Raw genomic sequence first — 24,274 nt, 5'->3', positions numbered from 1 at the left:
TATGTGAGACATGAGGACTCAACAATCCCATTACCATGGGTATCAAGACTAGCAAAGCTTAATGGGAAAGGAAGGGGTAAAGTGGTGAGGTTGCAGCAGCGACTAAGCGTGATATGGTGGCTAACATACGCAAATGAGAGCGAGAAGAGAAGCAAAGGAACGGTCGTGAAGCTAGCAATGATCAAGAGGTGATCCTGAATTCCTACTTATGTCAAACATAACCCAAAACCGTGTTCACTTCCCGGACTCCACAAAAAAGAGACCATCACGGCTACACACACAGTTGATGCGTTTTAATTCGTCTCCGGTGTCAAGTTATCTACAACCGGACATTAACAAATTCCCATCTGCCACATAACTGCGGGCATGGCTCTCAAAATTTTATACCCCGTAGGGGTATCCCAACTTAGCCCATCACAAGCTCTCACGGTCAACGAAGGATATTCCTTCTCCCAGGAAGACCCGATCAGTCTCGGAATCCCGGTTTACAAGACATTTCGACAATGGTAAAACAAGACTAGCAAAGCCGCTCGGGTGTGCCGACAAATCCGGATAGGAGCTGCACATATCTCGTTCTCAAGGCATACCGGATGAGCCAGACTTCGGGTTGGCATAGACCCTGGTTGCCCAGGGGGCGCCGGACATCGCTCGGTTTGGACTAGCACTTAGAGAAGCACTGGCCCGGGGGGCTAAAATAAAGATGACCCTCGGGTTGGCCGACCCAAGGGAAAGGTATAGGTGGTGGTGAGGCAAATGGTAAAACGAAGGTTGGGCCTTGCTAGAGGAGTTTTATTCAAAGCGAACTGTCAAGGGGGTCCCATAAATCACCCAACCGTGTAAGGAACACAAAATCAAGGAACATAACACCGGTATGACAGAAACTAGGGCGGCAAGAGTGAAACAAAACACCAGGCATAAGGCCGAGCCTTCCACCCTTTCCCAAGTATATAGATGCATTAATTAAATAAGACATATTGTGATATCCCAACATAATCCTGTCCATCATGGAGCAATCTTCAACTTCACCTGCAACTAGCAATGCTATAAGAGGGGCTGAGCAAAAGCGGTAACATAGCCAAACAACGGTTTGCTGGGAAGGGTGAAAAAGGTTAGAGGCTGACATGGCAAATTGGGAGGCTTGATCAACAAGAGATAGGTGGCGCAGCATAGCGATAGAACGAAGCAACTAGCATAGCAATGATAGTAGTGAGATCCAAGGTGACGGTCATCTTTCCTGAAATCCCGCAAGGAAGAAGAATGATTCCAAGAAGAAGATGAAGCCACGAAGACGAACCAAGCGTAGATGAACGAATCCCCACGATCGCAACGAAACGGGAACTATCGAGAAGAAGCACACAACATAGTAAACACACCACACATGAACAAGGCATGATGCTCAACCAAGTATGATGCATGACAAGGCTACATGAAGCTACTCATGGCAAGAGTGATGCATACAAGAGCAACACATCAAAACAAGTTTAAATGAGGCCGGAACAACATATAACAAATCCGGTAAGTCCTCATATGCAAATTTAGAAGTTGGTCCAGATCTGAATAAAACTTATGTTCAAGTTGTTAAACATCAAGTTAAGATGCACCAAGATGATCTACACGAGATTCTAGTCAAGTTACATATAAAGTTCATTTAGTTCGGAGCTACGGCCTAGAAGATATGAGCAAAACAAGTTAAACATGGCATTGATGCAAAATGCATACAAACATCAAGGAAACAATCTCAAAACATGTATGCAACATGATAATATGAAACTACATGCAAAATCAAGCAAGTTTCATATAGAGCACACTCAAAACGGAGCAACGGTTCAACACATACACTCTATACAAGATATAACAACAATCTGTCCAAAACAGCAACTAAGCATCTTGCAAGAATCAAAACAATATGCTACAGAACCTCAACGTAAGAACAAAATGCATGGGCATGAAGTACAGGTAAAGCACTACAAAACATGAACACTGAGCTATCTCCAGAAATCACTAGAACATGCTCAAAAGGACATGGCAAGATTGCAAACAATAACAGTTTCAGACTTAGCAGAAATAACATCAGGTTGCAATGTTTAGAGCTATCAAACAACATGTTACAGGAACTTATCATGGCAACCAAAGGCATGGAAAGTTAATACTAAAGACAAAGAACAAAACTCCCTTACTGAACTTATTCCAAAGATCAACAGAAAAGATGGTGGCATCCATGCAAACATGGCAAATGATATGACAGATTCAGACATGGCAGGAACAACAATAAGTAGGCATGTTGGTGATCTTGTACCACTCACCACAGAGCAATACATGGCATGACAAGGTAACCAAAAGTAAGAATACATGTTTATGAAGCTAAGCATGGCAAGAGCATGGTCATAGGGTGCATGGATCACTAGCAAAGCTCATGGAAAAACTGAACTTAATGTTAATAGGCTGACAACAACATTATTTAGCAGGTTGAGAGCAAGATTATTTCGGCATGTAATTTGCAGCGACATGTGTAATTAAAGATTCTATCACCCCGAGCAGATTGATTGAAGGAATATCGATCTCCACTTGGCACAGGTATTGTCACTTTCGTTGTCGACACATCTAACCTGACCATTGTTAGTTAGTTCATTCAATCATTCCAAATCATCCAACTTTAACCTTATGTTATTAATTTCACATATGAGGAGGTTTTTGGTTCCTAGAGCAAGTATTGAGAATGCAAGTGACGTGCAGCCGGAATCAGAACAAGACCCTCCTATTCATGTTGCTAACAATAATGAGTTTAATCTGGACGAAATTCAATCTGATCCCGCACTGAGAAAACAAATTGCTGAATATGCACCACAAATTCAAGACCAAGTTAGGAGGGCATACATATTAAAGGATCGAACCAAACTAGAATTTCGCCGAACGGATTCAAGAGCAGTTTCTAAGTAATGGTATGAAAAGTATAACTGGATAGAATATAGCGAGTCCGAGGATGCAGCTTTTTGTTTCTATTGTTTCTTGTTCAAGAAACCTAGAAGGGCTGAACACTTCGGGTTTGAAGTCTTCACCAAAACAAGTTTTAGGGACTGGAAACATGCATATAGAGCCTTACCTGAGCATGTAGGTGGTCTGAATAGTGGTCACAACAATTGTGTTCGGCATTATGATGATTTCAAAAATCAAAGACAAAGTGTGTCAACCAAGTTCGCTTGTGGAACTGTGGAATCTCACAGATTATATAAGATTCGCTTGACTTTTTCTCTAGAGTGTGTAAGGTATCTCATAGCACAAGGTTTGTCATTCCATGGCCATGATGAATCTACTACTTCACTGAACAAGGGAAACTTTCTAGAGATGATAGATTGGTTAAAGGATAGCAATGAAGAAGTAAGAGATGCTTTTGATTGTGGTGGACAAAACTGCAAGATGACTTCCGGTGAAATACAAAAGGACCTTGCAAGGTGTTGTGTAGAAGAAGTCACCGAAGTGATTATGGGGGAGCTTGGTGATAAAAAGTTCCCTGTTCTTATTGATGAGTCACGTGATATATCTGTGAAAGAACAAATGGCAGTAATGTTGAGGTTAGTAACTATCTTTTATTTTTTTGGGTTCTTTATTTACTTCAATTCTTCGTTCATCCATGATTTGTCTATTCATTCTAATTTTTTGTAGGTATGTGAATGAAGGGAAGGTTGTGGAACGATTTCTATGTCTGCACCACATCAAAGATACTACATCCGAGTCACTGAAGTTAGCTCTTGTAAAGCTTCTTGATCATTACAAATTACCAATTTCAAGGCTACGAGGGCAAGGATATGACGGTGCTTCAAACATGAGAGGTTAATTTAACGGTTTGCAAAGAAAAATTCTCGACGAAAACCCTCATGCTTTCTACGTCCATTGCTTTTCCCATAGATTACAGTTGGTTGTGGTTGTTGTTGCTAGTTCTTCTTGCTCATATATTCATGATTTTTTTGAGTACATATCATTGATTGTGACCACAACAACTTCATCTTGCAAGAAGATGGAAGTGTTGGTGGAAGAATCTCACAATGATATTTTGGAAAGGCTTGAGAGGGGTGAGATTAAGAGGCTTGAATCAACAGACTAGTCTTGCTAGACCTGGAGATACTAGATGGGGTTCACATCATAAAACTTTGCTTCGCTTGGAACAAATGTGGGCCTCTATAATAAAAGTTCTTAGCACGGTTGACGCAAATGGGCGTAATCCGAGCCACGCTACGGGTTGCATAGAAAAAATGGAGTGCTTCAAATTTTCTCTCGTTTTGAAGTTTATGCTAAAGTTGTTTGGTATAACAAATGAGCTCTCACAACTTTTGCAAAGAAGGGATACAAATATTGTGCTTGCCTTGGAATTAATTCATGATGTTAAACTCCGGTTGGCTACCATGAGAGATAGTGGTTGGGAGAGTATTTTTGATGAGGTTAAACAATTCTGCAATTCCAAAGGTATTCCAGTGCCAAATATGGATGATGAAATACCAATTCGAGGTCGCTCGAGGCTAGAGGGAAGGACTATCACTAATCTTCATTATTAGCGAGCTGAGATTTTCTATGTCGTTATTGACAAAATATGTGTTGAGATGAATCATCGCTTAAGTGACTCAAACCAAGAGGTAATTGCATGTTTCTCGTGTCTTGATCCCAAGAATTCTTTCTCCAAGTTTGATGTACAGAAGCTTTCTTGGCTTGCTGAAATATATAGTGCCGATTTCTCAAATAGTGATCGTACAATATTGAGGGACCAACTTGAGACTTTTGTTCTTCATTTGAGAAATCATGCTGCATTTTCTACTTGCAAAGATGTTGAAAGTTTAGCTACAAAAATGGTTGAAACAGAGAAACATTTGGTCTTTCCATTGGTTTACAAGCTCATTGAGTTAGCTTTGCTACTGCCGGTGCCCACGGCATCTGTTGAGAGATCTTTGTCGGCAATGAAAATTATCAAGTCTAAACTGCGCAGCACGATCAATGATGATTGGTTTAATCACTTAATGATATGCTACACTGAACGTGAAATATTTAAATCACTTGATGATGAAGTTATCACTCGAAGGTTTCAGGCCATGAAGGCTCGAAAAGGGATTTTACCAAGGCATAATTAGTTGGTATGTTTCATTTCCCATGTGAATACGTTTTTACAACTCCACTATAGACTACTAGTTCTTACATTTTCCAATTGCAGGGTCTATTTCTGGGTGCTTGATCGGACATTTGGATATCAAGTATTGTTTTGCAAGTACTATCATTTATTGAGATATTAGTTGTCGTATTTAATTTTTTTTATTAAAATTATGTGTATGAACAATGCAATATCGATTGTTTAACTTTGAAACTATTCCGAATTTATCAGTGTCCAGTTTAGTGCCTTATAGTTGTATAATTTGTATCCAATTATTCCGTTGCACTTAGCCGGTTCTTTTAGACAATTTGCACTCCGCCCCGGCTCCTAATTTTTCCTGGCTCCACCACTGCCCCCCATTCATACACCGAGGCCACAAAACCCGTGGAACCCCACGCTCCTCCATCGGCCTCCCGACCACCGCCCAGCCAGAGACTCTTCCCCGACGATGTCGTCCACCGCAACAGCTCGTCGTCCCTCATCCACCGCACTGGATGAGGATCTGTCGTCGATCTCGTCATCCTGCCGGATCAGTTGCCCTGTCCTCCACCTCCAAGAAGCTGCCCCAATGTTCGCCTCGTCTATCGCGCCACCTCAATACCCACAGCACCGTCTTGACCTGTCCCACTGGAACTGCAGCACCCTCTCCAATTCCTCCAATGAAGCCGAGCCCTATGATGACCCGCAAGTATACGGGATAGTTGTAGCCTCTTCGATAAGTAAGAGTGTCGAACCCAACGAGGAGCTAAAGGTAGAACAAATACTCTCTCAAGTTCTATCGACCACAGATACAACTCTACGCACGCTTGACGTTCGCTTTACCTAGAACAAGTATGAAACTAGAAGTACTTTGTAGTTGAGATAGGATAGGTTTGCAAGATAATAAAGAGCATGTAAACATAAACTAGGAGTTGTTTAGATAAAGATGCAATAAAGTAAATATAGCGAGTGTGGAAAAGTGGTGGTAGGAGTTGTAAAATTGTCCCTAGGCAACTGACTATGTTACTAGACCGATAATCACTATTGCAATTCTATTTGAGGGAGAGGCATAAGCTAACATACTTTCTCTACTTGGATCATATGCACTTATGATTGGAACTCTAGCAAGCATCCGCAAATACTAAAGATTCATTAAGGTAAAACCCAACCATAGCATTAAAGTATCAAGTCCCCTTTATCCCATACGCAAACAACCTACTTACTCGGGTCTGTGCTTCTGTCACTCACGCCACCCACCATAAGCAAATCATAAACATATTGCAAACCCTACAGCGGGAATCCCTCACGCTTGCACGACACAGAGAGCACCATAGGACAACACCAATAATAAAACATGCAACTCAAATCAATCATAGCAATTCGTCAATCACCGATAGGACAACGAAAATCTACTCAGACATCATAGGATGGCAACACATCATTGGATAATAATATGAAGCATAAAGCACCATGTTCAAGTAGAGGGTGCAGCAGGTTGCGGGAGAGTGGGCCGCTGTAGATAGAAGGGGGAAGGTGATGGAGATGTTGGTGAAGATGGCGGAGGTGTTGGTGAAGATCGCGGTGATGATGATGGCCCCCGGCGGCGTTCCGGCGCCACCGGAAGCAAGGGGGAGAGAGCCCCCCTTCTTCTTCTTCTTCTTCCTTAGCTTTCTCCCTAGATGGGAGAAGGGTTTCCCCTCTGGTCCGTGGCTCCCATGGCTTCGGAGGGGCGAGAGCCCCTCCGAGATTGGATCTATCTCTCTGTTTCTGCATTCATAGATTCTACCCCTTCATCGTTTCTTAAATATCCGGAGATACGTAACTCCGATTGGGGTGAATCTTTCACCCAGATCTTTCTCATAAAATTAGATTTCTTGCGCCAAAAAAAAGAGCCTCAACCGCCTTACGGGTGGCCCACGAGAGCCCAGGGCGCGCCTGCCTCCCTGGGGCGCGGCCCCCTGTCTCGTGGCCACCCGGGACACTGTTTCGCATTGATTTTACTTCCCAAAAATCATAAATATTCCAAAAAAATCTCTGTCCGTTTTTATCCCGTTTGGACTCCGTTTGATATTGGGTTTTTGCGAAGCAAAAAACATGCAACAGACAGGAACTGGCACTGGGCACTGGATCAATATGTTAGTCCCAAAAATAGTATAAAAAGTTGCCAAAAGTATATAAAAGTTGAATAATATTGGCATGGAACAATCAAAAATTATAGATAAGACAGAGACGTATCAGCCTACTCCGTGCCACCAAGGAAGTTCTGCACTCACTGCTGCATTTTATCTTTTATTCGATCTCACAGGGCTGCCGGTCCTCGATACTGAGTAGCCATGGCTGGTCTCCATCAACGGCACCGTCGCCGGTCACTTCATCCATGTCGCCTCTCCCCCATGTCGTTGCTTCCTCGGCGGCGACTTCCACACCGGCACTAGTTGCTGCTGATCGGGCTGTCACTCGTGTTGCGGCTCTGTTCTTGCTATCAGTGTGCTGCTGCACTGCTCTTGCTTTCATTTGTTCTGCTGCTCTGCTAAGCTATTGTTGTCGGTCGTGCTGTTGCTTCGCTCTTGCTCTCATTCATGCTGCTGCTCTGCTCTTTCTCTCGCTCGCTCTACTGCTGCTGCATGACCTCCGGCATCTACAGGAGTTGCTACTTTAGCACTCGCTCTTAGTGCTGCCGCACGAGTTGCTCTCTGCTAGTGCATTTCCTGCACGAGTGGCTGCTGATTTAGATCACAGCTTCTCTGCTACTAGTGCTCGAACACCCTAAACTTCTATTCCAATGCTCTGCAAAATTGTTCAATCAGTTTCGACAGTAAAATTTTGTTTCGATGTAAAGTTCAGTTTATTCAGCTAAGTTCAGAGTGAACAGTATTTACAGCATCTGTCGAAGCGGCCGTGGTGCGGCTGATGCATTTTACATCTAGCACTTTTTGGTGATGTATTTTACATCATCTATTGCAGATGATATTAGAGTCCCACTTCAGATTAACATTGTATGTCTTGTCCTGCTTCAGCCTCACTGTCGCACACCTCACCAGAGCTGCTCCAACGATGGAACCGTCCATCACAGCGGAGCAGTACCCTCGGCACCGTATCCATAGGCCTCATATCTTCTTCCCCGACTCCAACAATCACACCAGCATCACCATCCTCCACGTTCAACCCAATGATACTAAGGTCGACAAGGCTATGCCAAAAAGGTTGTACACTCGACGCATCACTTTGTTACTCTGCAGTCATGTCGACCCTCAGGGATCCTTTGGTTCAAAGTAGTTGCAAATCTAGAAATATAAGAATCGTGGTCACAAAGTTAACATGGAGAAAACTAAATGCTCTTTTGAACCACAATTTTAATCGGTTTAGCAAGATAGCCATTATATGATACTCATGTGGACCAAATCTAAGCTCACAAAATATTTCGAGGGCATGCTTCAGCTTGTTGAAGACTGCCTACTAGAATAGCCACTGGTTCAAAGAAAAGTTGAAGGAAAATATAGGAATTGGAAACTTTACTATGGAACTACTATTCGTGCATTTGGTTAGAAGGAATGGAGCAAAGCAAAACTGGAGGAATTTTTCCTTTGGTGTCTCTTTCAAAGAAAAACATAGATTTTAATATCCACTTGGACGTCCTTTTCAAATTAATATGTATGAAGAACAGGACTAATTGCATTACTGGCATAATAAGATTCTTATTTTTTTTCATTTTCACATGGTTTGACTTTAATTTGACCGTGTTTCTCCATTCCTGTTTTCTTGCAATTCATGTGAACCAAACACCCAGGTTGACAGAAATCCTATGTTTGCAAATGCTCTGTTTTGCACGTGCATTCGTGTCCTATTGGTGTGTTTTTCCTGTCCTTGCATTTATAGAATCCTCCAATTCTAAGGAGCTCTTACATATTTACTTCATTTTTAGATAGGTGTGAAGGAAAACTCTGTGTGTTATGTCCTACTCCTGCCGTGTCGTCATCCACCCCACCTAAGGTGCACCATCAATGGAAGCGTTCACATAGCAGATATTCCCCCTGCAGACTTTGTTTCGCTGCATCAGATCATCTTCCCTATTGCTGGCAGCCATGCCAACTTCATTACCATCATCGACTGACCAGATGAACCTGAGGACTACATAGATCACGAAGAGAGGTCGGACTCCTTCGTGTCTGCTTACGTTATACATCGGTTATTATTACCTGCTACTTTATCGTCATGTTCACCTCTTAGACTCCGAGTCAGGTCCAAACTAATGTTCAAACTTAAGTTTTAAAATGCCTGTGGGGCACATATCGAGGCAGCAACGAATAGTATCTGTCTACTATCTGGTTCATCTGGGGTCTTCTATGTGGTTCATGTTGGGTGCGCAAAAAACAGTAGATAATCCATCGTCTATCTTTTTAAACTAAAGCTATAATCTACCTGCTATCATTAGTTTTGGATCTATCCACTCGTTTGCTACCATTAGTCTTGATTTCTGCATGCACCCCTTAGGCCTTACATAATCTAACTATGTTTTTTATTATGCATGTCAGCTATTGTACACAATCATACTGAACATGTAGAGAAAAAGAGAAGAGCGTTGCGTGGGAATATAATGTCATGCAGACGCCGCTCCATGGTGGGTGAAGTGGGCCCCCCTCCCGTCATTCCAGATTGTATTCCAGAGGAAGATAACTGTTCAGAGGGGGATTCAGAGGGAGCTGACCACTCCTATTTACCCCCTGAGGTGTTTGCTCTAACCTGGCATGCTGATGTTGGCCATATCATGCATATGGCGCATCGTATTGCTTACATTATACATCTTATATGTCATCAGCTTAGTTTAGATTTGCTTTATATGAATGCCACATGTTTAGTTTCTATATCATAATCCCACCATTCCTAAATATTTATCTTTGTCTTTTTAGAGATTTCAACAGGTGACTACATACGGAGCAAAATGAGTGAATATACACTCTAAAATATGTCTATATACATCTGTATGTGGTAGTCCATTTGAAATCTCTAAAAAGAAAAATATTTAGGAATGGAGGGAGTATATGGGAATTATGCAATGCCATCTTCTTTAGCTAGGCATCATATACGTGAATCATGCAATGCCATCCTATTTAGCTAATCATCGTATATGTGAATTATATCGTGCCATATTTTTTTCATAATGTATTACATTTTTCAACAATGTTTATCATTCATCTACTCTTCCTGTGCATCAACCATTTGAGTCGGTCATTGGAAAATCTAGAGTGAAAACAAGGTCTTCTGAGTAGTCAGTGCTACCTGTCGATGCAAATTTCTTGCAGGTTACAGATAGCTCCTCAGAGGAGGATTCAGAGATAGATGACCAGTCGTATCCCCCCTCGAGGTGTATGCTCTAACTTGGCAGGGTTATATTGCTCATATCATGCATATAGTGTCTTGCATTGCCATGCCATCTACTTAGATTAGACATGCTTTGTGTGAATGCCTCCTGTTTGCTTTCTATATCAGATATGTGAATTATGCAATGGCATGTTTTTCAGCCAGTTATCATATATGTGAATTATGCACCGCCATGTAGCCAGGCATAATATATGTGAATTATCTCATGCCATCCTTTTTTTCATTACGTATTCCATTTGACGACAATCTGTGTATATTGAACTACTCTTCGTGTGTATCAGCCATTTGAACCGGTTATGGAAATATTGGGAGTGAAAACAAGGTCTTCAGAGCAGGCAATGGTACCTGTTGAAGCATATATCTCGATGGTTACAGGTAGCACCTCAGAGGAGGATTCAGGGACAGATGACCAGTCATATATCCCACCTGAGGAGTATGCTCTAACTTGCAATGTTTATATTTCTCATATCATGCATATGGTGTCTTGCGTTGCTTAGTTTAGACATCATATACACAATATTCAATTCCATCTTCTTAGTTTAGAGATCATACATGCGAGTGCCAGCTACTTAGTATATGAATCAATTATATCAATTATATCATGCCATCCTGTATACTTAGACAACATGTATGTGAATTATTTCATCCCAACCTATTTTAGAAAGACATCATATAGTTTTGTCATGTCATCCTATTTAGATACTCATCGTATGTTGAATTATGCCATTATATCCTATTAAGTTATCCATCATATATCTGAAACTGTGTCATGCTATCCTATTTAGTTAGCCATCATATATGTGAAATTGTGTCATGCTGTCCTGTTTGGTTAGACAACATAGATTTGAATTACCACATCTGTCTATCATACAATGTTTGTACATTCAATTTCTTTTCTTGTTTATCATCCATTTGAATTAGAGGGGGTGATGGAAGTATCAAGTAAAACCTGTTCTTCACAAAAGATGGTGCTACCCATCGATGCAAATAGAACCATCGTGGTACTGGCCCACGAACTAGCCCCACCACACATAACCGGGACACTTCCAGATTGCACACTTACACCGTTGGACCGAAAACCAGCTACAACCCATCTAACCCCAACCCTAGTGGATAGTAACCCACTTCTAGTTGACACAGCACTATGTCCACCATAGAGTACCCCCACTCGATCAGTTTGTAAAGCAACTGCAGTGCCCAAAGCACGAAGACCACCACAGCGAACCCAAACTCCACTTTTAAAGTAGAAGAAAAACTGTTCTCATGTCAGATTCTGTAGCTATGGTCCATACTCATTTGCTCTTGCATCACTGTATTTACTCATAGCAACTACTTTCGAATTTGAAGGACCCAATTGAAACTCCAATGGCGCAACAGGTATGTTTTAAACCTACTTCTTGCTCTATGTTGATTTCAGTTTCAGTTGCATAAACAGATATGTTCTCATGTGATGCACATTACAAGTGTTGCCAGTGTTGTGTAGTTTCTCACACTTATATTATGTCTATGCTGTTGTGTCTTAAAAATATATGATTTGAATTGTGTCTCTATCTTGATTTGGCAACATAAACTAGAATGATATGGACAATACAGTGACCATAGTACATAGATTTATGTTTGTTTCATGTTGTTATCTTGTCCACCTTACTACTGAACCGGTTTACCAAAATGAGTTTCATTTACTACATGTTAAACCTGTGATGTGTCTGCTTGTTTCTCTTGTAGAATGTGAACAGAATATTGGAGAAGAGCACCCCCACTGTGCAATGGTAGAGAAAGTAATGCATATAAGGTTCAAGATAGTGAGACAACCCTGTTGATCTCCAAGAAAGGTGATAAAAACGATCTTGTAGACAGTGAGACAACCCCCCAATCCTGCGTTGATGTAGTGTTCGAGTTACTCGCCAGCACCGCTGGCACAAGCTCTTCGAACTCACTGCCTGAATCACTTCAGCTTCTTCAATCTTAGCTACAAGCTGAAAGGCATCAGTCAGTTGTGCTGCTGCAAGAAGTTGAAGGACTGAGGAAGTCCCTGCAGGATTCAGATGCATACTTTCTGGTACAACAACAAGCACTGGAGGATTTAAGTGCCAAACAATAGAAAGTTAGTAAGCTTGCTAAGAATCTTGCCAGCATTATGGGTACCCGGGATATTGTTTCTTGAGCTCTTCTAAAGTGGTTTCAGTTTTGGACTTGTTTTGTTGCGGCATTTATTTGCACTACTCGCCAAATTTGACAACCGGTGTATGTGATATGCTGCTTTGTTCCCTATATTTGCACTGGTGGCGAACTTTGATGCCCAGTGGATGTAATATGTGTAATAGCCATGATAGCCTAGCGTAAGTTGCTTGCTTATTTATTTCCTTGTTGTCTTGTTTATTTGTTTGCTTGTATTGAGTGAAGTTCTTTTTTCGCGGTTTGCTAGTGGCCGCAATAACCTATTTTTAAAACTAGGCCACAATAACCATGGGCTACATATTTGCTGTAGTGACCATGGGCCTCCTACGGGCTGTAGAAACAATGGGACTTCTATGGGCCGTAGAAACAATGGGCCTTCTATGAGCCATAGAAACAATGGGCCTTCTATGGGTCGTAGCATCAATGGGCCTTCTACGGGCCGTATGATCGATTGGCCAACCATGGGCCAATAACAGACTGCATTGTGAGCCATAAATGGGCTAGAGTTGGAATCGTCCATTCATGGGCCGACCATAATGGGCCGTCATTAATCAGCCATATTTGATGACGCTATGAAAACAGCCCAACGGATTAATGGGCCACAAACGGGCCGACCGTAACCACGGGCTGAATTTGGCCCACAAGCAGAAAAGGCCAGTAACGGGCCGTAAGTAACCGAATGCTGGAAATGAGCTCAAGAATAAATGGGCCTTGAGAAGGCCGAGAGATAACATGGGCTGGAAACAGCCCAATGGAATAATGGACCGTTAATGGGTATAAAGCGATACACTATTCATTACGGGCCAGTTTCACCATGGGTCGTTAATGGGCCAAGAGTTACAAAGGGCCTCATATGGGTCGAAAGACGTCATGGGCCATACATGGGTCGGAAGTTACAACAGGCTGGAATCATATTGGACGGCTCAGATGACACTACTGGGCCTAATTCTGATATGCCATAATGGGCAGTGAGTTAGCGGGCTGTAAATGGGCTATATGCGAAGGGGTCGTTAACAGGCTTTCTGTGGGCCGGCCTGCTACCTTTTGACAAAGTCAAACATGTTGGCCTTTTCACCGGAATGGGCCTCTGTTGGGCCGTGCCACGTGTCAATGTATCATAGGCACCTCCGGCCCAATGAGTGGATGACATCAGTCCCAACGGTGAGCCGACACGTGGTTCCTCTGGCCATTGTGAATTTTACACATGATAACCCCATTGGTCCGGGCTGTTAACGGGTTATCGGATCCAAAACCGGACCTGATAGCTTAACGGTGACACGTTACGGTGGATGCCACGTGTCGGTTACCCTTGACAAAAGCACTTCCATGACATGACATTTATCGTCATGGAAGTGGACACTTCCATGATGATAATTTTGGTAATGGCATGGAACACTTGTACGACAGCACAGGTATGACTATCTTGATTCTGTCATAAAATCGTCATGGATGTACGTGCATGACAGAAAACGTGACCTACTGTGACAACACGTATCATCATGGAAGTGTATTTTTTTGTAGTGACTATGGGTGGGGCACCCTACGGCACATCTTCATAAGTCCATTGTCACCACAATGGATGGCAAGCTTCAAGCATGATCTTTTCCTGATACTCCACTTGAACTTGCAAATCGCAATCTTGATGATGATCACCACTTGATGTCATCCACCATGGGCTATATGATATCTTTCTCTTGACACAAGCCTATGGAAACATACCTAACCCCACAAACAACTCTCATGTAGACCATGGGTTAGTACACAAAGCGTAATGGACAATGCTTACCATACCATGGGATCACTTGATCCCTCTCGGTACATCTTGTATGCTTTGTGTGTTGATCAACTTGATTCACTCTTTGACTTAGTCTTGATCAACCTCTCACATGACCAATCTTTTGATAATTCCTCGAATAGCACCTTTGTCATCACATACTATCCTTGAAACCAACAAATGGACTTTAAGAAAAACATGTGGACAAACCCTTCAAATATAACTCAAGGCAACCATTACCCCATAGAGATTGTCATCAATTACCAAAACCAAACATGGGGGCACCGCATATTCTTTCAATCGACACTAGCATCGATCCCCTCCATGGACCATCGCCTCTGCTCGTCACCGATTCACGCCCCTTCGATCCCCTCCGGCCTCCCTGACCTCGCCATCGAGCTTGCCTGAGCTTCTCATCTGATTCCCCTTCTCCCGGCCTCGATTTGTGCCCCTGCGCGTCATTGCTCGCCATGGCCGGAGCTCGTCCATGGTCGCGTCCATGCCCGCGCACCCGCATGCTCCTGCCTCACCTGGCCGCCAGTCACACCGTCCGCGTCGCGCCCCATCATGCCCGCCTACCGGTCGAACGCCTGCACAGCCCCACACCCAAGCTCCTCACTTCTACTACCTACTACAGCTGCTAGTTGTGTTGTTGCTGCTGCTCTTGCACTGCTAACTGCCGCCACTGCTGCTTTGCTGCTGCCCAGCTGCCACTTCTGCTGTTGTGTGACGTCCTATCGCCGCTTGATACATCTCCAACGTATCTATAATTTTTTATTGTTCCATGCTATTATAGTATCAATCTTGGATGTTTTATATGCATTTATATGCCATTATATATATATATATATCATTTTTTGGACTAACCTATTAACTTAGTGCTTAGTGTGAGTCGCCGTTTTTTGCCTGTTTTTGGTTTCCCAGAATATCAGTACCAAACGAAGTCCAAATGCCACGAAACTTTTTGGAGATTTTTTTCTAGACATAAGAGACCCTGGAAGCTTTGGGAGAGGGCCAAAAGATGAAGGAGTGGCCCACGAGGCACCAGGGCGCGCCCAAGTGGTGGGCGCGCCATAGTGGCTTGTGGGGCCCACGAGCTTCCGTTTGACCTAATTCTACCTCTATAATAAATTCTCTAAAAATCGGTAAACCAGTAGAGAGCCATCCAAAACACTTTTTCCGTCGCCGCAAGCTTCTGTTCTTGAGAGATCCCATCAAGAGACATTTTCCGGTACTCTGCTAGAGGGGGGATCAATCATGGAGGGGCTCTACAACAACCTTGCTGCCCTTCCAATGATGTGTGAGTAGTTTACCACAGACCTACGGGTCCACAGCTAGTAGCTAGATGGCTTCCTCCCTCTTTGATCTCTGATACAATGTTCTCCTCGATGTTCTTGGAGTTCTATCCGGTGTAATCAATTTTTGCAGTGTGTTTGTTGGGATCCAATGAATTGTGAGTTTATGATCATATTATCCATGAATATTATTTGAGTCTTCTCCAAACTCTTTTATGCATGATTATTATAGCTTTGTATTTCTCTCCAATCTATTGATTTGGTTTGGCTAACTAAATTGATTTTTCTTGCAATGGGAGAGGTGCTTTGTAATGGGTTCAATCTTGTGGTGATCTATATCCCAGTGACAGAAAGCGACAAGACATGTATTTGTATTGTTGCCATTAAGGATAAAAATATGGGGTTTATTCATCCGTGAGTTTACTTTCTCTACATCATGTCATCTTGCTTAAGGCATTACACTGTTCTTTATGAAGTTAATACTCTAGATGCATGATGGATAGCGGTCGATGTGTGGAGTAATAGTAGTAGATGCAGGAAGGAGTCGGTCTACTTGTCTCAGACGTGAGCCTATATACATTATCATTGTCTTGGGTATCGTCATGATTATTTGCTTTTCTATCAATTGCCCAATAGTAATTTGTTTACCCATTGTACGGTATTTTCAAGAGAGAAGCCTCTCGTCATGAAAACTATAGCCCTCGGGCCTTACTTTTATCATATATTAAAATCCAAAAAATACTTTGCTGCAATTTTTCTTTAATTTATTTTATTTGTGTTTTATATATCTATATATCAATACGATATTTGATCCTTGCAATTAACCGCCGAGGGATTAACAACCCCTTGTTCGCGTTGGGTGCAAGTAGTTCTTATTTTATGTGTAGGTACTGCTAACAAGGTGCTTCTTGGTTCTCCTACTGGATTGATAACCTTGGTTTTTAACTGAGGGAAATACTTATCTCTACTGTACTGCATCATCCTCTTCTCTTCAGGGAAATCCCAACGCAACTCACAAGTAGTACCGCTGCTAGCGCTGCTATTATTGCTGCCGGCTGCTGCTGGACATGGCCATGACCGCGTGTTGTGTGTGCGTGTATGTGCACAGCCGTGAGGCTGGCTGTGCCACCAGGCCAACCCTTGTTAATTAGGCTAGGTTTAGCTTAGTATTAGTTTAGTGCTAATTTAGCCCATTAGCTAATGACAAGTGGGCCACCACCTCCAATATTGACCAGTCAAATTGACTGGGTTGACTAGCACCCTGGGCCCCCCTACCAAAAACATAGGCTAGGGTAGCACTAGGTAACAAAAGTTTTTGTTGTTTTACTTTTGAATTAAAAGAAATCTAGAAACACCAAAATATTGTTAAAGCTTAGGAAATTCATGAAAAATAATCCGTAACTCGGATGAAAATAATTTATATATGAACAATGATCAAAAAAATGTGACGAATCCGAATATGTCATCCACATCTATAACAAACATAATTGTCAAAATGAACATTGAACTTCCGTATCGAATCAATATATCGGCTAATACCTGGAGCCGGGAAAATATCACCGGATATTTCCTCCCTTCAATTAAAATGCCTAGTAATGCATTAGAGCATATCACCAACACATTTTGTCGTGGCATTGCATCTGTGTTGCATTTGTTTGCTCTGTTATTTCTTGTTTCCCCCTCCATACTTCTTTTCCGGTAGACTCCGAGACCGCCAATGATCCGGTGATCGACTACTCTGTGAAGATGTGTTTACATCTGCAGAGCAACCAGACAAACAAAACCGCCTTGTTCATTCCGATATCGCCCATTCATTCTCTCTTATTCTTGCATTAGATTTTTCTACTGTTGTTGTTTTGATAGCTCCTATTCTGATGCATAGCCTGCTTTTGTTAACCTGCTGTTTATACTTTACCTGTTATGCTATATGCTTAGTATAGATATGCTAGTGTCCCATACACCCTGGTCCGAGTTGCCATGCTATACTATCTGGGTGATCAGAGCAAGTTTACCGTTGTACCAAGACCTAAACACCCTTTTTGGTCCATGCAATTGTACGACTCTGTAGAGCCGCACCAAGTGTGAACTTACTAAGGGTGATTCCTCGTATTTCACTCTGAATGGTGTCTTTGTCATGTAGTATATGAAGTGTGAACCTATTAGGGGTGATTCCTTCCGTTTCACCTTGATAGTATGGACCTGAGTCACGACACCCCCCAATGTTAAAGTCGGGTCAACTCCTAGAGTACCCGCGAGTGATGCTATGTTGAAGTTGGGTCAGCTTTGAGAGCACCTGCGAGAACGTGGTAGCTGGCTGTTAACGGTATCACCCAGGATGCGGTGGTAGCTCGGGATCTGTCCCGACAACCGAAATGAAACACTCACTATGGCGGAATGACCGGGCAGGTAGAGACCACTTAGGAGAGAGGTGGGCTTGGGCCATGGTCGGTGTCCACGGTTACTTAACAATAACACGCTTAACAAGATTGGGTATTTGATCTGAGACTGCCATTGGCATATATGCACTAACCACCACGCGAGATAATGGTACAGGACCCTCGGCATCGTACATTTTCTTCGGAGAGCTCTGTCAGATGACAAGTTCAGCATTGCGGCGTGGTCGGGCAAGCGGATTCTGGAAGAGTTCCATTTGGTCCTGGTCACCCTCGCAACGACCCGGAGTGCTTATGGGTGAGCAGCCAAACAACCCCTTCGCGCTTAGGATGTAGGCCGATGGGGACCTCTCTACAGAGTCTAGGTAGGACTATGGTGTGTCGATTATTCGAGGCCAGGCATTACCAATAAAAGTGTGTCCGACCAGAGGTAATGGAGCGTGTCGGGTAATGTGGTGCACCCCTGCAAGGAAGTAAACTATTCGAATAGTCATGTCCACGGTAACAGGATGCTTGGATATATGAGAGTATCTCGATCTTATACAACTGGAACCAGATACTTGATGAAATGCTTTGTTCAATTAATATGGAATGCCTGTGGATCTTTTCTCGTAGGGACTCGAGGAAGGATCTCAAGGTATTGTATTGATGTGTTAATTACAAGTTGGTATTGTATGTGGTCATACTCCTTCCCTTGCTGCAAGATGATCTGCTCTCCTCTCGTCTATTGTTGCAAGATGATGGCCCTCGTGTTACATAGAACTTCCCCCTCTAGTTCTGGCATTTTTGCAGTATAATCCACATATATACCCCATTCCTTTGATACGGATGCTTATGTAGTATATATCTGATGTAAGTCTTGCAAGTACTTCGGATGAGTACTCAATGTTGCTTGGCACCCTTTTCCACCTACCCGGAAATTGTGATCAGATGGTGGAGCCCAAGAGCTAGAAGACTTCGAGCTTGGCTACTACATGGAGTTCGACATCCAGGAGTAGTTCGGAGGTCCCAGGCAAGAGGCCTGCGCCTTTTCGATCTAGAGTCATTGATTGTTTTTGCCTTCTTAAGGCACCATTGTAATTTTCTGTAGAAAGACCAAACTCTTGATGTAATATTGGGTCTTTCGACCGTGGCTTTTACTATATTGTTTCTTTGTTTAATTTGAGTCATAGAGTTGTGTTGTGATATTATACCGTGAGTAACTAAACTTGATTGTGCACTCTGAAGGAAATTCCGTAGAGGCAATAATAAAGTTGTTATTTTATATTTCCTTATTCATGATAAATGTTTATTATTCATGCTAGAATTGTATTAACCAGAAACTTGATACATGTGTGGATACATAGACAAAACACCGTGTCCCTACACTACTTCAGGATGCTGCTAATGCGACACTACGATCAGAGACCCTTCGACGAAACTATGTGTGGTGCAATAATCACAAATGGTGGTGTAAAATACCATCAAAAAAGGTGCAAAACATTTGCGATGACGGATGCATCAAACACGGTTCAGATTTTTGTTGTGTGTGCGACTCGGGGCATATGGTTCAGTTCAATTAACTGTTTGAATTGAGGAGGAACAAAAGAAACAGGCTGCCATATGAAGGCGTGTGCGATGTAGAGCATACGGTTCACTCGGATGAACTGTTTGTGATGAGGTGGAACAACAGAAATGGGCAGCCAGATGAAGGTGTGTGCGTTATACGGCATATAGTTCACTCAGATGAACTGTTTGCGTTGAGCCAAGAGAACAGAAACGGTTCAACTTAACAAGATGTGTGTGATACTCGGCAAACAGGTCTGTAATCAGAAATGTGTGGGAAGACTGATAACAACACATACGATTCCTGTTAACAAGCCGTGTGTGTTGTGAGCAAACGATTGCTGGTATACAATTGTCAGTGATTGATGAAATCATCACCGACAGGTTTCATTGTTTAGTCCGTGTGCAATGTGATTTTCTCTCTCTACAGAGCATCAACATATATAATTAAAAAGACAGCATTGCATAACCAAATTAAGCATACAATTAAACAAGTGACTACACACATAACATTTTTACACACCAAAGTAAGCAATTACATGCATACTAAACTAGGAGAAACGAGGATCTAATCATCTACTTCTTGTTGCGACGACGCTTGCCATTGCTCTGCTTCCGGCTGGATTCCTGGCCATTTTGGGGAAGGAGGCACTTCCTCATGTCAACGATTCGCCGGTACATGTCGTAGCACGTGTACGCTTCCTTGGCTGCATACACGACGTGAGCTTTGTTGAGTTTCTCCATCCAGGCGAGTGCCAGGCACGCTTGTCCTTGTTGCAGGGATCCTTCATGACTCTCTCCTCCATGTAGGCAAATTGCCATGTAAGCAGGTTATAAGCCCACTATTGTAGTACTTGCTCTTAGCAGCATGGCGGACCAATCATGTGGGGTGCAAAGTGGCTTCGCTCGTGTGGGGGGTGGAGGCCATCCCGTGCGGGCGCTAGGTCTAAGAGGACGGCCTTGTCGTTAGTGTGTGACCTCTCTATGCCAACCGTTCGCTCCCCACTAGTCTCTTCGTGTACCGTGGCAACCGTCCACCGCCTCTTTGCCTTTCCCTCTTGATCTGGAACTGTTGTTGCACGCTCTTTCTCCCTCCATTTGCCTTCACCCTTCCTTCTGCCATTGTTCGATCGTCTTCTCCATGGAGGAAACAGGCCGGAACGACCCCGTTATTCTTGCCCCGATCTGAAGATGACGTGGTGGAGGAACTCATTGATCGGTGCAACGTCATCACCTCGGCTAGCATGTCAGGTTCGTTCAGGTCCATTCTCGACTCAACAAATAACATCATTGCAAAGAACCCAAGGGTTCAGGAGCGGTTTGATCTCCCCTATCTTCTTTGCCATGACGCTGGTTGCCTGCGCGGGGACGACGGAAGCCTAGCCTTGTGCAAGTTGACGCTGCTTGATAATGATACGTGTGATGTTAAGATGCCATTGCTTGATGGTAAGGCTTGGGTAGGCGCAAATGGAGATTGGGTTGTTTACATTGGGTATAACTACGAGTGGGAACTTGTGAATGTGTACACTCGTCACCGGGTTCCACTTCCAAAAATCACTGCTGCCCTCAGGTTGAGCACACAGATGATCTACGTATGTTCAAATATGATCATGGGGACTGTCGTCTACGAAAGATAGCAATTTGTCGAGTTCCCAACCACTCTTGGGATTACAATAACTATGAAGTTGTTGTTATCTTTGACAAGCTTGTTGCCATCCTTACTTCCACGTCTTGCTGGATATTTCCCAAAAATCAATTTCTGTACACGGATGAGTACTGTGATGCAATACGAGGGTCTTGTGTTTGCTACCACCACTTGTCACACTGTTTTTGCATGGAATCCTTATGGTTTTGGTATGTTTGTCTTCCACCGTAATTATAATTGTTTCATCCACATGCATGCGGGTTAGCTAGTTTCCCTTTACTAATTAACCTTCTTGTGTTTCCAAGGTCCTGTGAACATTCCACCACCTATAGTTAAAAAAATTATAACCAAGGGGGAGATGACGATGGTGATGATCACGAGCATGATGATGACCAGGACCTATATACTCAGTGGCGCCTGACAACTTATTCCGATGGATCACCTCTTCTTGTATGTATACAGGGCACTGCTGATGTTAGTAATGAAGCAGGTGTTGTCTCCCATGGCCGCACTATCTGGACCTATTCCAACATCCTTTGCAAGGTATTCGAGATGGATACTCGTGTGCTAGCGCCAACACCTTCTCCCTGGTTCACTATTGATAGTCTTGGAGAAAACTTGCTCTTCCTTGGACAAAACTATCCAATGATGGTGAAAGGCGATCCATCTATTGTTGACACAATGTTACTACCTTTTGTGAGAAGAAATTGTATCTATACCTCGGATATTGCGATGGTTCCCTACCCTCTCTATCACAATATGCGTCCTATAGGCTGCTTCAGCCTGGATGATTAGTCCTACGTTGGTCTCGAGATTGACAATAGCAGGCCCTTCCCAGAGAATCAGTTATGGTTCAAAGCAAGTGTTTCCAACGCCAAGGATTGGTTGAGCTGACGTTCATTTCATTGCTTTGTTATTTGTTGTGTGAGAAAAACTTTAGTATTTACTTTAATGTTTTGTTGGAAATAATCTATAATCCAACATGTATCCTCGTTGTCATTGTGTGTTGATGACTTGTTGTATATAATCCAACGTATATTATTTTTCTATTTGGATGATTAATGCTGCTGCTTTATTGCTTAACCGAAGCATGGCACATATCCATTGTTCGTCTAACGCTCACGGTTCGAATAAATAATCCGTTTGGTATATTGATTCCCAATTATTAATAATCTCCCGTTTGTAATTAGATAAAGATTACATCAAAATTGATCTCGAAATTGACCCAAAAAATTACAATGCAACTTTGTATTGGTATCCATATGACAACACGATAAGTTTCATGAACTCCAAATAAGTTTTGGATGTACTAGAATTTAAAAATCAAGAATCTCATTGTTTGAAATTTGTTGCACGGGGAGTAAACATGCACCCAGTGAGACACATGTGTTTTTGCAATCCATTTAGGTGCACTGTCACGTGTGCATGTAGCTCGAATTTGATTTTTGCATATTATACCCATAGAAAATCAACCAATTAATATATTAAAACGTCTTAATGATCCCTGATTTTTTTAAATTAAAACGTCCCTCCTTTGGTAACATATATATGTTCACCAAGAGATAATTAATTTAACATGCATCGTAGTTCCGGTGGATTCGCGGTGTGTGTGTGTGTGTGGGTGCGTGCGTCTGGGAGTGGCGGGTGGCTCGCAATACAGTACGAGTTGTGAGCCACCGTGTGGGTTGGTCATTTTGTTAGGCAGGCCGGTGCCAAATTAGGGTCGTGAATTCGTAATTTAAAACATTACACAACCATTTCATACATACATGTTTTGGCCACATACAGTCGATGGTTGTCCTACATGACACTCGATACACGCGTGTGACTCTTTCTATGGGCCCGCGAGGTCATCGTCTATCACTTTGACGAACAGCCGGTAATGAGGTTAATTTAAAAAGCAGGTATCTCAATGTTTGCGGCCGAGTGACGGTGGCAGGGTGTTGGACATTCATTCCCATTTCTTGCATGGGACCTAAGCATGCAACCAAGGACACGGATTTGAATTTTCAACCAATTTATATGCATTAGAGCATGTGCATGTAGTTCAAATTTGAATTATGCACATAAATGCATTGAAAACTCCATTAATGTATAAAAATGTCCAAACGAACCCTGAAAAATTCCAAATTTTAACACAACACTCTTGTTGTTCTATGTTGACACTAGAGAAAAAATTGAAAGCAATAACAGGCAATGGATATCATTTCATCCCCAAAGGTGGCATGTCCCCTACCGACCATGAGGCTCTTGTTGTGAGAAGCTCTGGTTTGTGAGAAGCTTATACCCAAACCTGACCCAAATGGGACAAAAAATTTACCACAGCATGTTCATGCCGCTCCATGATAGCATGCCAAGTTTCATGAATTTCAGAAGAGTTTTGGATTTACTATAATTTAAAAAGCAGGTATCTCAATGTTTGCGGCCGAGTGACAGTGGCAGGGTGTTTGACATTCATTCACATTTCTTGCACGAGACCTAAGCATGCAACCAAGGACACGGATTTGAATTTTCAACCAATTATTATGCACTAGAGCATGTGCTTGGAGTTCAAATTTGAATTATGCACATAAATGCATTGAAAACTCAATTAGTGTATAAAAATGTCCAAACGAAACCCGAAAAAATCCTAAAAGTAACACAACACTCATGTTGTTCTATGTTGTCACTAGAAATAAAATTGAAATCAAGAAGAGGCAATGGATATCATTTCATCCATAAAGGTGAAACATTCCCTACCATAACCATGCGGCTTGTTGTGAGAAGCTCTGGTTTGTGAGAAGCTTATATACCCCAACCTGCCCCAAATGGGACAATATTTTTACCACTGCATGTTGATGCCGTTCCATGCTAGCGTGTCAAGATTCACAAATTTCAAACGCATTTTCGACTTACTAGAATTTAAAAACCATGTATCTCAATGTTAGCAGCCTAGCGACGGTGGCAAGGTGTTTC

General features: G+C 42.6%; 1 pseudogene; it reads left to right on the top strand.

Moving 5' to 3' along the window:
- Positions 1-2,679: 2,679 nt before the first annotated feature.
- Positions 2,680-5,114, top strand: LOC123090122 (zinc finger MYM-type protein 1-like; annotated as a pseudogene).
- Positions 5,115-24,274: the final 19,160 nt, after the last annotated feature.

This window comes from Triticum aestivum, chromosome 4B, assembly GCF_018294505.1.
Source record: "Triticum aestivum cultivar Chinese Spring chromosome 4B, IWGSC CS RefSeq v2.1, whole genome shotgun sequence".
Taxonomy (NCBI): domain Eukaryota; kingdom Viridiplantae; phylum Streptophyta; class Magnoliopsida; order Poales; family Poaceae; genus Triticum; species Triticum aestivum.
Note: the sequence above shows the minus strand (reverse complement) of the source record. Positions and strands in the feature narration are given on the sequence as shown.